Genomic DNA, 14,497 nt, shown 5'->3' on the forward strand with positions numbered 1-14,497 from the left:
GATTTGATTTGATCTCTCTCTCTCTCTCTCTCTCTCTCTCTCTCTCTCTCTCTCTCTCTCTCTCTCTCTCTCTCTCTCTCTCTCTCTCTCTCTCTCTCTCTCTCTCTAATAATGTGATAATATTTTATCATAGCTTGATATTCATGAATAATGCATTTTGAAATGTCCAATTAATTGTTTGACATGTTAATTATGTAAACTTTGATTGTATTTTAATTAACTTAACTTCTATTTCTTCTTGTTATTAATCGAGTTACCCTCGATAAATAAAGTTCCATTCAATTCAATTCAATTCAATTCAATTCAATTATCTCTCTCTCTCTCTCTTTCTCTCTCTCTCTCTTTCTCTCTCACTCTCTTTCTCTCTCTCTCTCTCTCTCTCTGAACGTTAATTTGCTCTCTGTGAGTGTTTGACAATTACAGCTTGCACCCCTAACTGTCACAAGTTTGATACCCTATGTCAAGAAACAGGTAAAAGGATGTTTCCATCATGGATCCATTGCTGTAAGTCGGCATCACCAGCGCGCAACAGCAGGTCCAGTCTTTTTCGTTCTGTAACTTGTTCTTTTCTTTGATTCTATGTTCCTAAATCTTAATTTGTAACCAAAAATGTGGCTAGTTTCTAATGGAGTTCCATATCAATACAGATCGCCGACGCATATTTTGCAAGCACAAGAAGAGTAATCGCTATCCGAGTGTAAATATTCAGAACAATGTACAATACCAATGAATAATTATACAAATTAGATTGTTGTTTGTTTTTTTAAGATAGAATTTCTGTTCATCGTTTTACCAATTGTTTGGTTTGTTACAGGACTAGAACAAAAGGTCAAGGAAATCTATGTTTCTAACACAGCACGAGCTATGTAAAATTTGCACTATGGGATTTACCCATTCTAACAACAGAATATTTATGAAATGTAGTACGAAGGATACCACAACGCAACAGTCTTAATCTTGTTTCTTTCATTAAATTGGTAACGTTGTTATTGTACAAGCTCGAAACCGAATTTATATTTCCAAAACAGTGCTGTAATAGGTTTGCCAAAGTTGTGTTAAGGATTATTCGGATCTCCAGGGAATTCATGAACCATGAACTGAACATCTAATTTATGTATGTATTCATTTCTCCAATTCTTTGGTTGTGTATTTTATTGGTGGTTCGCACGGCATCATAATTATTCGAACGAGTTGTTGTTATTGTTATTATTATTATTGTTATTGTTTCAACCCTAATTTGCAGTAATGTAACATCCGCTTTGTTTTCAGAAGAGAACTTACTACTGCAGGGAGACATCAATATCAAACTTTTGCAAGTCGTGAAATATTAGGAGGCAGTGAGTCTCGTAATAAACGGTGCATGGTCATATTTGTACCGCGTCGGCAGTATCCTAGTTTATTGCAAGAGCTCAAAAAAGGTTGTTTGGAGGCACAGAGGTATAACTGATCTGTTGTTGAAGTAAACTTTTTCAAATGCACACGTTCTTTTTAGAATCAACGAGGCGTTACCTGGCCCTGTCAGCTTACAACACACCCTGCACGTTTCTTTCAAATCAGTAACTCAATGCCGTCTTCAGTCTGACATGCGTCATGTGATGTAATTCAAGATCCTATCTTTTCATCTGCAGTAATGCGAGTCAAGCTCATTTTAAGCTGAACAGAATCTCTCCTTTTAAACTTGTACCGCAGGATGTAGAGCAGTAATTATCGACGGGGGTTCTCGCAAAAGAAAGATGTCTTATGTGTGCACTAATAATTACGTATGTATACGACATTGCTTGGTAGACCTTATCAAGAAAAGCCACCAGTTTTCTGTACACTTCTTCACATGGTAGGAAGCAATACGCAGTTTTCAATCACACAAGGAAAACCCAGAGATTCCGACCAATGTGTTCTGTTAGATGGGTTCTGTGTGGTGATCAGTCTTACAAAGCAAGCCATTTGTAAAATTATACATGTTTTTTTCCCACGTGTTTTCTAACCGAAAGTTCTGGTTCCCCCCACAAATCTCCCCACAAACCATATGGCCTATACCTTAGGTCTGCCAATTATGCTGGGTCACGTTGTCCTGCAAGGCGTGAATCGAGAAATTGAGAAGAAAAAAACCTGTAAAAAAACAACAGGAGGCTGAGTTGCTCATGTAAAAGAAAGAATCATGCACACACAAGGATGAGCACAGGAACACGAACATACACGCATTGGGAAGGCAACTACTTTGGAACATATTTTTGTGTATGCATAAGCAGCCAGCGAAGCACCCTACCTCCCGCCCCCCTCCAGGAGCACAAATGCATGCACGCTCGCACTCACAGACACGTACACACGTACTCAAACCAGCCAGCAAAGATCCTCCCTCTTTACCGACACCCATCCTACCCCCCCTTCAATAACACACACACACACACACACACACACACACACACATACACACACATACACACACACACACACACATACAGACACATACACACACACACACACATACACACACACATACACACACACACATACACACAAACTGTGAGGCGGAGTGGGCCTTTAATATGAAAGTATGGTTCTCTTTTTCTGTGCTAGTTGTCCTTCAACAGCATGGATAACAAAGAATTGCGCTTTGCGTCTGAAGATGCAAAAATAAACAGGCACTTGAAGGGAACAATTGATTAAAGTTCAAGTGTTGCAATTATTCTCCACAGTAATTTAACAACATACAAAGGAGAAATTTGAACACACCAAATGTCCATTCAGGTGCCTGTCTATCCTTTCCAGTCACTTTGGATCACATCCGGTGCGACTATTGCAAAAACTGTAAATCGAAATAGATTTTCTTTCCTATATCCATGGAAATTGTGTCAAAGGAGATAAAAACTCCTTTTTTTTTTTATAACCAGTGCCTTCTTACAAGGGAGTTTTTCTTATCCGGAGAAATTTGAATGGAAGAAAGAAGGCATTTGGCAGAGAAATAAAAAGTCTTTTCTTGTAAGTGATGTTTTTTATAAGCGATTTTCTTATAAGTGGGTCGACTGTACATTGCCAATAAAATCATTTCTCAATCAGCAGCCTAGTTTCACATTAGAAGAATAGAAACAGACATTTCTACAAAACAAAACAAAATAATACACACAAAACGCTCGTAAGGCTCCAAATAAAAACGAAAATCATTGCTTAATCAGCATTTTAGTTGCACATTGGAAGTGTAGAAACAATTTTTTCTACAGAATGAAAAAAATAGAATGCTCGATCGTAAGGCTCTTATCAAAACAAAAATTTCGTAAATTTAAGTGCAGTGGCCCACAACGAGTAAACGTAGACATCTGGTCAAAACATTTACTGAGATGCCTGATGACGACGAATTCGCTCGCGAAAACACCTCTCATAGCTGTAGCGAGTTTTCCCCGTGTGCCTTTTTTCATGATCAAGAATGTACTTTCTTTTTGCAAATGTCTTTCCACAAGAAGGCCAGGGACACATGCGTTTCCATCGTTTCTTTGTGACATACATGCCTCGACGATTTCAATGACCGGCTACTGGCGTATGCTTTTGTCCACATGCGTTGCATTTGTGTATCGTGAGCTTGGTATGCACACTGTTAGAATGATTATACAAATCGAGTGGTCTTTCAAATGTTTTTGAGCACAGACCACAAAAATGTTTCTCTTCAGGCTCTTTCCTGTGAATAGTTTTCTCATGGGCGGAAAGATATCGTTTTCTGACTGTAACATTTGTCACAATCAGGTCACTGGAACATCTTAACAGGCCTCTTTGTCTGCGGTGTGGATGATAATACTGGCCCGCGTTGGTTCAGTTTCAACCTCTTCTGTTGTGCTGATATCGAGGAAGTTGTCGGCGATCACACCAGAGATCTCCATTCCCATGCTGAAAACAACAACTCCGAACCCATTAAAATTTGACAGAGAGAAAGTCCTTGGTACAACTGAGTGTGACTGCCTATCATTTTTTCACCGATACAGACAACTAAAGATGTCAGAGTTAAAAGCGATGTGACTGGGGCGCGGAACAACAGCAACATATATTTTTGCAGGGCCCGTAACAAGCTGATTCTGGGGACCGTAACACTACACACAAACATTCCTCATGTTACACCCCTTTCCTTTTGATTCAAAACATAACATTAAATCTGATAGATGTGTGTGATTTCTTCTTTGTTTCCGCACACAATTGTACACAATAGTCTGTAAGTAGCCTACATTTCATATTTTCCGATGAACAGGTCAATGCACTAAATTCCCGAGTGAAAGACGCGGTAATTTTGATTTTCTCGCCTACAAAACAAGATCTATCTCGGTTTAAATTATACTACCATGTGGCAGAGGCATTTAGTAGTTTATGCGTATATAGTTTGATATCAACTTTGACGAAATGCCTGAGATAATCCAATTTAAGTGAGCATACCCACACGCCACGTACATCACGTCATGGGTATCGGGCGTAACAACCGTACGTTTATTGGGCGTAACGTGTCTCCACTGTGACGACTGGCCTTTATAGTAAGGGCGGTAAGGGTCGAAAACAAGGTCAATACTGCACATTTTAGGGAAAGCACGGCGATTTGTCTGCAGTTTGTACATCCATTTTGCGACATTACTAGCATCAGAAACACCTTCTAGGTGACCTGTGATAACCATATTCGGGCATAACGCAAGGTGACCCGTTTTGCTTGACTATATAAAACATAAGATAAGACATAAGATCATTTATTGTCCATACTTCTTCTTCTTCAGCGATCTAGATCAGGCCTCAGATTTCCAGTCTAATATATGGGTTATGGAGTTTGTGGTCGTGTGCAGGTCTTGTTTGGTGCCCCAGAGTTTCTCCGCTAGAGTAGCTCCATGCGGCCAGTGCTGTGTCCATGCGTCTTGGTATAGGGGGCAGGACTGCAGGATGTGCTCTGGGGTGTGTGGGCCTGTCTTACATGAGCAGTCAGGTGTGTGCGACACCGTTGTCCATATATAGCGTCACATAGCCATAGTGAAAGGTCACATTTTTTGGGGGGGATTTCTCACTTGGATTTCCTGGAAGGATTTGTCCACTTGTTTGCCATCTGAGCTCCTGCATTTTATTCAGATATATCACACTTTATAGGCGGATTTTCCTTCTTTGCACCCTATATTTAACTTTTGGGGGTAGGGTTAGTCAGAAGCTCACAACAGCCACACAAATGATTTAATTTATGATGTTTTTACATTTAGTCAAGTTTTGACTAAATGTTTTAACATGGAGGGGGGAATCGAGACGAGGGTCGTGGTGTATGTGCGTGCGTGTGTGTGTGCGTGTGTGTGTGTGTGTGTGTGTGTCTGTGTGTGTGTGTGTAGAGCGATACAGACTAAACTACTGGACCGATCTTTATGAAATTTGACATGAGAGTTCCTGGGTATGAAATCCCCGAACGTTTTTTTCATTTTTTTGATAAATGTCTTTGATGACGTCATATCCGGCTTTTCGTGAAAGTTGAGGCGGCACTGTCACGCCCTCATTTTTCAACCAAATTGGTTGCAATTTTGGTCAAGTAATCTTCGACGAAGCCCGGACTTTGGTATTGCATTTCAGCTTGGTGGCTTAAAAATTAATTAATGACTTTGGTCATTAAAAATCTGAAAATTGTAACAAAAAATGTTTTTATAAAACGATCCAAATTTACGTTCATCTTATTCTCCATCATTTGCTGATTCCAAAAACATATAAATATGTTATATTTGGAATAACAACAAGCTCTGAAAATTAAATATATAAAAATTATTATCAACATTTTTTTTTCGAAATCAATTTAAAAACACTTTCATCTTATTCCTTGTCGGTTCCTGATTCCAAAAACATATAGATATGATATGTTTGGATTAAAAACACGCTCAGAAAGTTAAAACGAAGAGAGCTACAGAAAAGCGTGCTATCCTTCTCAGCGCAACGAATACCCCGCTCTTCTTGTCAATTCCACGGGCACTGCCTTTGCCACGGGCGGTGGAGTGACGATGCTACGAGTATACGGTCTTGCTGTGTTGCGTTGCGTTCAGTTTCATTCTGTGAGTTCGACAGCTACTTGACTAAATGTTGTATTTTCGCCTTACGCGACTTGTTATATTGTCAGTAAGGCAGTATATCAGTGTTGTCATATAGTGAGTTTTTTTGTTTCATTATGCAATTTATTGTGTTTTCCACATACGCTTCCGGTAAGCAAATGTTCCCTCTTTGGGCCCTATGTTTGACCTCTCGGGGCAAGGCTAGAATTAGCATCACATAATCCATAATAATATCAATAATCATTTGGTTTTGTTTTAATGTGGAAGCTGTAAGTTATTCTTATTAAGATGGACAAATATTTTCAGCATATGGCATTTTATTGTGATGTGGATTTGCATAGCCGCAGATACATCTGTATCGAGTCGGCTCTGCACTTTGATTTCTAAGGATGGGGATGTTTTTGGTTTTTTTAATAGAAAATCTAAACTCATCATCATACTTGTATTATGTTTTGGTAATACATTTTGTCCCCTAATGAGCAGTAGGAACTTCCCCCTCAACACAGCACCGCTCTCTTCAACTCGCAGGAGATTTTTGTTGCAGATCATACTTCTTCTGGACTGGGTGGCCGAGTGGTAACGCACTTGCGCTCGGAAGCGAGAGGTTGCGAGTTCGACCCTGGGTCAGGGCGTTAGCAATTTTCTCCACCCTTTCCTAACCTTGGTGGTGGGTTCAAGTGCTAGTCTTTCGAATGAGACAAAAAATCGAGGTCCCTTCGTGTACACTACATTGGGGTGTGCACGTTAAAGATCCCACGATTGACAAAAGGGTCTTTCCTGGCAAAATTGTATAGGCATTAATAAAAATGTCCACCATAATACCCGTGTGACTTGGAATAATAGGCCGTGAAAAGTAGGATATGCGCCGAAATGGCTGCGATCTGCTGGCCGATGTGAATGCGTGATGTATTGTGAAAAAAAATCCATCTCACACGGCATAAATAAATCCCTGCGCCTTGAATATGTGCGCGATATAAATTGCATAAAATAAAAAAAATAAAAAAATCCCTGCGTTTAGAACTGTACCCACGGAATACGCGCGATATAATCTCATATTGATTGACTGTACCCACGGAATACGCGCGATACAATCTCATATTGATTGATTGATTGATTGACTTCTTTCGTCTGATGCACTGAAGATATAATACATCAGAATGAGTGACGAACGACCAGTATCTTTCAAGCGCAAGAAAAAGCCAAGACGGACAGAAACTGCACAAAAGGTGTGTATCATCCACTGCCCTGAGGTCAGGTTTGACCCAGCAGTGAAGCCACTTAGTCAGCAGACAAAAGAGAAACTTGTGGAATGTTGCCGCCTGCGTAGGACAGCAGGACTTGATTCAAAATGTGCAGCAGTCCTGGATGCGTTCCCTGACATACTAGATGATACTCTTCATGGGTTTCATAGACGCTGCTACCAGTCATTCACAAACTTGAAATATTTGAGAAAGAGAAGTCATGATGACCAGCAAAGCAGCCCTGAGGATGTGAGTGATAATAGCGACACAGATCAGCCCTCAACATCCCGAAAAAAACGACGTAAAATGGGAGACTCTACCAGAACGCTTTTTCCTCGTGACTGGTGCATAATCTGTGACCAAAAGTACAAGAGGGCACGAAGTGGCAAGGCACATCATGAGAAACTTGTGAGATGTGAAACAAAGTCTGCCAAGGAGGCTATCAAGACGGCAGCAAGTGAGAAACAAGATGTTGAACTGATGGCACGAGTGCAGGTGGATCTCTTGACAAAAGAAGCATACTTCCATGAGTCATGCCGACGTGATCTTGTGCGCAGTCGTAACAGGCATGAACAGCGAGAGGCAACTTCCAAAGAACATATGAAGGCATGCTCAGATGCCTTTCAGTACATCTGCAACCATATTGAAGATGCAATCATCAACAGGCACCAAGTTGAACGAATGACCATGCTGCGGGAGAGATACTGCACCTATATGCAGGACAAACACCCTGACTTTTACAACCCTGATTTCCAAACTCATCACCTGAAGAAGAAAATTGTGGGCCATTTTGGTGAGAATCTGAAATTTTGGAGGCCAAATTTTCGGAGTGAGCTTGTCTATTCCTCAGAGTTGCCAGTTGGGCAGGCTATTGAACAAGTCTTTGAGGCGGCAGCATCTGATAAGAGGAGACTAGAAGAGGCGGCCCATATCCTAAGGCGGAAGAATGTCCCTGGCCACCACCGGTCTCATTCATTACATCCCAGAAGATCCTGCCACCTCCAATCCTGCTGAATTTCTTGAAGGTCATGCTTTCTGGGCGAAAAGAAACCTCAGACAGAAAGGAGAGGATCGGGCTGTCAATAGCTCAGGACATCTGCTATGCCGTATAGAACAACGAGTGAAAAATGCCCAAACACATTGTACTCGCAACAGCAGTCAGACATCTGACAGGAAGTGCAGAGTTGCTCAGCATGTTGAATCGTTTCGGGCACTGTATATCCCACGGAGGCGTACTGCAGATTGAAACTGCCGTGTGTCACCAGATCATGCAAAACAGCAGCCTGCTGCCAACTACCATTCGTCCAGAGAACAATGTTGTGACCCACTTCTGTTGGGATAATTTTGACTTGCAGGAAGTTTCGGGATCTGGTACAACACATTCCGCACATACACAGCATTGTCATTCAGGAGGTCTCTGAATCAGTCCCACCTACAGGAGATGCGCGTCCTGAGCAAAGCCGTGACAGTGTTGAGTTCAGCCCTGAAGATCTCCCTCCTTGCTATGCAAAGCAGAAAGTGGAGCCTAAGCTCAACTTGGTGGACACAACTATTTCTGTGCCAGAAGTTGTGACTCACGCTTCACTCTCTGACTTTCTCTGGATCCTTGCTCGGCGTAAGTGTGCGGATGACCAGCACATTCCAGGATGGGCAGGATGGATATCACTAACTGGGAGAGAAGTGCAAGCCATACAAGAGCAGTCCGTTGTTGACTACATGCCTCCAGTCCTCCATCCAGTCACTGACAACGCGACAGTTCAGCACATTCTTCATCTGTCACAGTGCGCAACCAAAGAAGTGGACCAGGAGTGCACCTTGGTCACGTTCGACTTGGCAGTGGCAAAGAAAGCCTACATGATTGTTTGGCAAGATCAACGCTTCAACAATGTGGTGGTCCGCCTTGGGGTTTTCCACCTCATTTGCTCATTCCTGAGTGCTTTGTGCAAACTCATGAGAGGTTCAGGTCTCGAGGAGATCGTCATTCAATCTGGAATATGCGCAAGTGGCTCCATTGAGGCAGTGATGATGTCTAAGCACTACAATCGCGCTCTTCGAGTGCACAAGACAGTGCTGGAACGCATGCTGATGGAGAAATTCATGAACAATCAGGCTGCAAAAGATCAGCTTGAAGAAGTAGCTGAGATGGTGAAGGATCCAAGCAGACCTGACTCAGAGGCAATCATGCAACTTGATTCTGTCATTCAGTTGCACGACTCATACACCAAGTACCGGCAGAGTATTTTGAATGGCGAGATGGGCAAAACTAGCCAGTTATGGCTTATGTATGCTGAGAGGATCTGGCTTGTACTTCGCCTGCTCCGTGCAACAAAAGAAAATGATTTTGACCTGCACCTTACCTGCGTTCAAGACATGGCACCCCTTCTCTTCGCCACAGATCACCAAAACTACGCGAGGTATGTCACAATCTACTTTCTCCAAATGCTGAACTTGAAGCACAGTCACCCAAGTGCCACGCAGCTGCTGAAAGCTGGGGGATTCAGCGTCTCAAGATCTCCCGTACCTGCATGCCGGAACCCAGTCGATCAAACAATAGAACAGACTATCAACAGACATGCAAAGTCAAAAGGAGGAATCATCGGGTTCAGTCGTTACAACTCAGAACTTTAATGATGTGTATTTTTTGCAAAACTGCATATAGCATTGTTCCTATTCACATGCAAATCCAAAAAAAGAGTAGAGTAGACATTATTGATACAATCATATTGCATCCTTGGACTACCCCACGGGGAACGGTTGATGCTTCATTTTTTTCCGAAATATTGGTTAAGATGGTGATAAAAACCGGAAGTAACAGATTTTGCTGCCAGAATTATAATGTAATGTAATGTAACATTATCAGTGCATCAATTTCCTTTCCATTGGTATCATTTTTGTTGATATAGGCCAGTTTTAGGTCGTGAAAAGGGCTTCAGACGAGACCTACCCCCATTTTCCAATAGCAGCTTGAGGGCAGGGTTACATATAAGGGCATAACTAAAGAAAATGCAGGAGCTCAGATGGCAAACAAGTGCCATGAGTCTTCATACTAAATGGGCTTTCCAGAAAAACTAGTGGTAAATCCCCCCCCAAAAAAAATGTGATGGGGGGTCATGGCTATGTGAAGCACTAATACAATTAATAACAATAGATGGAAAAGCGTGGTTCATCTGCTCTTAAAACAACCAAAACAACATATGACAAAAACCTTAAAAAACAAATATAAGAACAATAAAACATACGAAGTAAGAACACCGAAAGTACTCCAGACAGGCACGTCTGCCCACATCCATACCACACAAAAACACACACACACACACACACACACACACACACACACACACACACACACACACACACACACACATACACACACACACACACACACATACGCACACTCTCGCGCACATGAGTTGCTGGTAAGAGATAGTAACCAATGCATTACACTTCTATCACAATCCTAAAACGTATAGATAATAAAAAAAAACTTTTGGTCATAAATATAATTATACAGTACATGCGGCATCACAGAGGGTTTCAAATTACTGTGATTACATATACACACAACACACACACGCACACGCACACGCACACACACAAATTGCTTGGAGCCTTTGTTTTTAATTGTTTCAATATTGAATGAAATAATTTGTACATTATTTATCCATTCATTTATTGTACAACTTGTGTCAATATCCTTAAGGGTTGATGACAATAAATTCTATTCTATTCTATTCTATTCTATTCTATTCACACACACACACACACACACACACACACACATAATATGCAGGAAGGTGGTAAAAGATAAAAACCAATAAATTGCACTCTATTTTATCACGGCATCACAGATGATCAAGATTAACCTATTCACACACATACCCACACCCACCCACCCACACACACACACACACACACACACACACACACACTCACACACACACACACCACACCACACACACACACTAAACACACACACACTAACACACGCGCTCGCGCGCGCGCGCTCACACACACACACACACACATAAACACACACACATAAACACACACACATAAACACACACAAGCACATACACACGCGCCCGCGCGCGCGCTCACACACACACACACACACACACACACACACACACACATACACACACATGGTGATGTTCAGAGCTAACAAGTATAACTAAAGAGCTGCCGGCACTACAGGCGCTGATCGTACAGCTGGACGGCGGAGGGCAGGAATGACTGCGTGAACCGGTTTGTCCTAGCTTTGAAACTTCGCAGTCTGTTTGATGAGTCCCTTGTTATCATGTGAGCCGCCAGCTCGGCATGCAGGGGGTGCGTGGGGTCACTTAGAATCGCCTTGACCCTCTTCACGGTCTTTTTCTCGTAGATGACTTGAAGGTCAGTGACTGTATTGCCCCCCACGCTGCATGCGGTCTTGGTCAGTTTGACTAGGCGGTCACGGTCAACATTAAAGAGTTGAGCAAATGCCATGAAATTGGGCATACATATGCACACTCATCATAAAAAGGTTGTAGGGGAAGGGCCCCTAATATGGACCTTTTTTTTATTGCTGATAACTAGGTTGTTTTCTTGCGAAGAAGTTTCATTTTGTGGTTGGTAGTCCTTCTCTCTTAGTTTAACCGTTAGGCCTAATTAGAGTGAAATAGCTTTGATAGACCTTCAGCAAAAATTAAATACAGAAAAAAATCACAAATGGTCCATATTAGGAGCCTGGGCGCCCAATATGGACCAGTGAAGCGGCCTTCACAAATCACTGTAAAAAGCCCCCTATGCTTCAAAATAACATGATACAACTTAGTGTGCAAGTCAGACTAATTCAAATATGCTTTAGATTTAGCTGTTTCGGGTTGATGAGAGCATTATTTGAAGCACACCAGGAAACTGAAGAAGCTTATCAAAAACAGAGTGAAAATAAGTGAAATTATCAACTTTCAGACAAAAAAGACTATTTGTTATATTTTTTTGAAATCTCGAGGGCTAGTTATAGGTTATTTTCAGCAAGCTTCTTAATGAATTAATTAAAATTGCCTTTAGTTTTTATTTTCTTCGATTTGTTGAAGGTGGTCCATATTAGGGGACTCACACATACTTTGAGGTTTTGCTATTATTTTTTGTTTGCAGTAGAAACTCGGGGTACACACTGTTAAAATGTAACAAATACTGTCTTAGCTGTCATATATAGCCATTTTTGTGTTATGAAAGCTTTGGCTGTGGACAGAAACGAGTCCGTTTTAGGCGGCAAATTTAGAGTGAACGCTGCCAAAAGTGAGAAAAAAAAGCGAAAAACGGTTTTCAGGTTTGTGACGTGTTTCTGCTACATGTGCAAGTTTTCCAGAGAAGCTAAATAAAGCGAATGAAATTGTTTTGAGCGCTCTAGCACCGTTAGTTTGTCAGAACAGGAGTTGGTTCATAGTTAGGAACCGGTCCATATTAGGAGCCTTCCCAGCAAACAATTTTACGTTGTATTCACGTTATATTCACGTTGGGATACGTTGGGTTTACGTTGCGTTTCAACGTTTTTTTACGTAGATTTGTATGGACGAAATCACGTGGGAATAACGTTGGAAAACAACGTTGCATTTTACGTGACACCAACGTGAATGCAACGTGAATTATTGGTGGAGGTGGATTGTTCGTAAAAACATTACGTGAATTTTACGTTGTCACAACGTGAATTTTTGGTTGTGGTTGTGGTTTGGTTGAAATTGCGTTGCATTTTTACGTAATGTCCACGTGAATGGAACGTAAATTTTAGGTCAAAATTTAGATGAAAAATTACGTGAATTCTACGTTGACACAACGTAAAAGATGTGTTTTGGTGCATTTTTTTCTGATAAAATTGACGTGAATTACACGTCGACACAACGTGAATTTTTGGTTGTGGTTGTGGTTTGGTTTGATTTCGACGTGAATGCAACGTTGAGAGTGAATGTAGGTTTTGGTAAATGTATACACGCACACACACCAACTTTCACACTCAGTCACAGATCATAAGGACTATTACATGTAACACCATAAACTCAAGATACGATCAACAATTTTATTTCATAACAAAAACATGCATATTATGTTGTGGAGAAACTAAACATGCACGCAACTTTGCAGGGCAACAGCACAGCATATTCAATCGATTTCGTTCTTTGTCCTGGTGGTCCTCTTCTCCCAGGCAGTCCTCTATGCGCCTCTTTGATGCTGGTCGCTAAACAAAGCAAAGACAGCACATTGATATTAGTGACACCAGAGCCTCCATAATGTCTGGAGTATAAATACACATCTTTTCAACTTAGGTCACTTTTTAGTAACTTTGCACTGCCTACTATGTCTCTGGCCTACTGCCAACTGAGTGTTGACACTACATGTATTTCTTTTTAATATATGAAATAAAGCATTATGTCTCTTCTTCGAGCCTTGTTGTGTCAGATTTAGGCCGCAAGCCAAGACAACAAAAGACTGTGTGCCAGTGTGTATTCCTTCCATAAGAAATGAAGTATTTCAAACGAAACTTGATCGTTTCAGAACAGTTTGGGGGTATTTTATTTGTATTTGCATCATTAAGACATTTGACCTGGAAGGGAAACTGTCTTTAATCTGTGTACAAGAATTAAATGTTTGTGATTGGCCAAAACACAAATAACATCCGTTACTGATCACACACACTCACACACAAACTCTCACTAGCGCGTCACCTTATTCCCACTACTATGAGTTATACACAACTACAATAAGCGATAAACGTTTCATATGCTGATCAGGATGCAATGAACTTTGACACGCTCCAAAGCCCATTATAGGGGCCGGTGTCCGTCTCTCTCCTTGAGGATAAAAGGGCTCACAGCCTTTTCAACATTGTTATCAAATTCAAAGTCTTTCGGTAACCTGGAAAGCTCCTCGGAGCTAGTACTGTCTCAATTATCCACCGATCGCTGTAGGTCGAAGTTGAAGGCTATCAAGTGTATGCATGTTGTAGAGGTGGAAGGTGCACAGAAAATGGAAGCAATCATTACAATCAAGCTTTGTTTGTTAAATACACTACTCCTTGTCATCGGAAACTAAAAGTAATTTGGTTTGGACCTTTTTTTTCACAGATTATACATTGTAAATGAAATAAAAGCAAAATGAAGCAATACCAAATAAAAACAAAATGTTCAGAAACATACATGATACATGGGTAGTATCAAAACGGTTGGTTGGTTGGTTAACCTAAGCTGA

The 14,497-nt window shown here is 41.2% G+C and overlaps 1 protein-coding gene and 1 long non-coding RNA gene across 2 annotated transcripts in view; both read right to left on the minus strand.

Annotated features, from left to right (window-relative positions):
• The window catches only part of LOC138947600 (uncharacterized), a 326,843-nt gene that overhangs the window by 249,724 nt on the left and 62,622 nt on the right, over positions 1–14,497 (minus strand). The window lies entirely within an intron of this gene.
• LOC138947592 (uncharacterized) overlaps positions 13,315–14,497 on the minus strand; it is a 12,252-nt gene continuing 11,069 nt past the window's right edge. The window contains exon 2 of the long non-coding RNA XR_011449724.1: positions 13,315–13,487. This is a non-coding gene — a long non-coding RNA (uncharacterized lncRNA). The remainder of the gene's footprint in view (positions 13,488–14,497) is intronic.

This window comes from Littorina saxatilis, linkage group LG14 (assembly GCF_037325665.1).
Source record: "Littorina saxatilis isolate snail1 linkage group LG14, US_GU_Lsax_2.0, whole genome shotgun sequence".
In the NCBI taxonomy this organism is placed as follows: Eukaryota; Metazoa; Mollusca; class Gastropoda; order Littorinimorpha; family Littorinidae; genus Littorina; species Littorina saxatilis.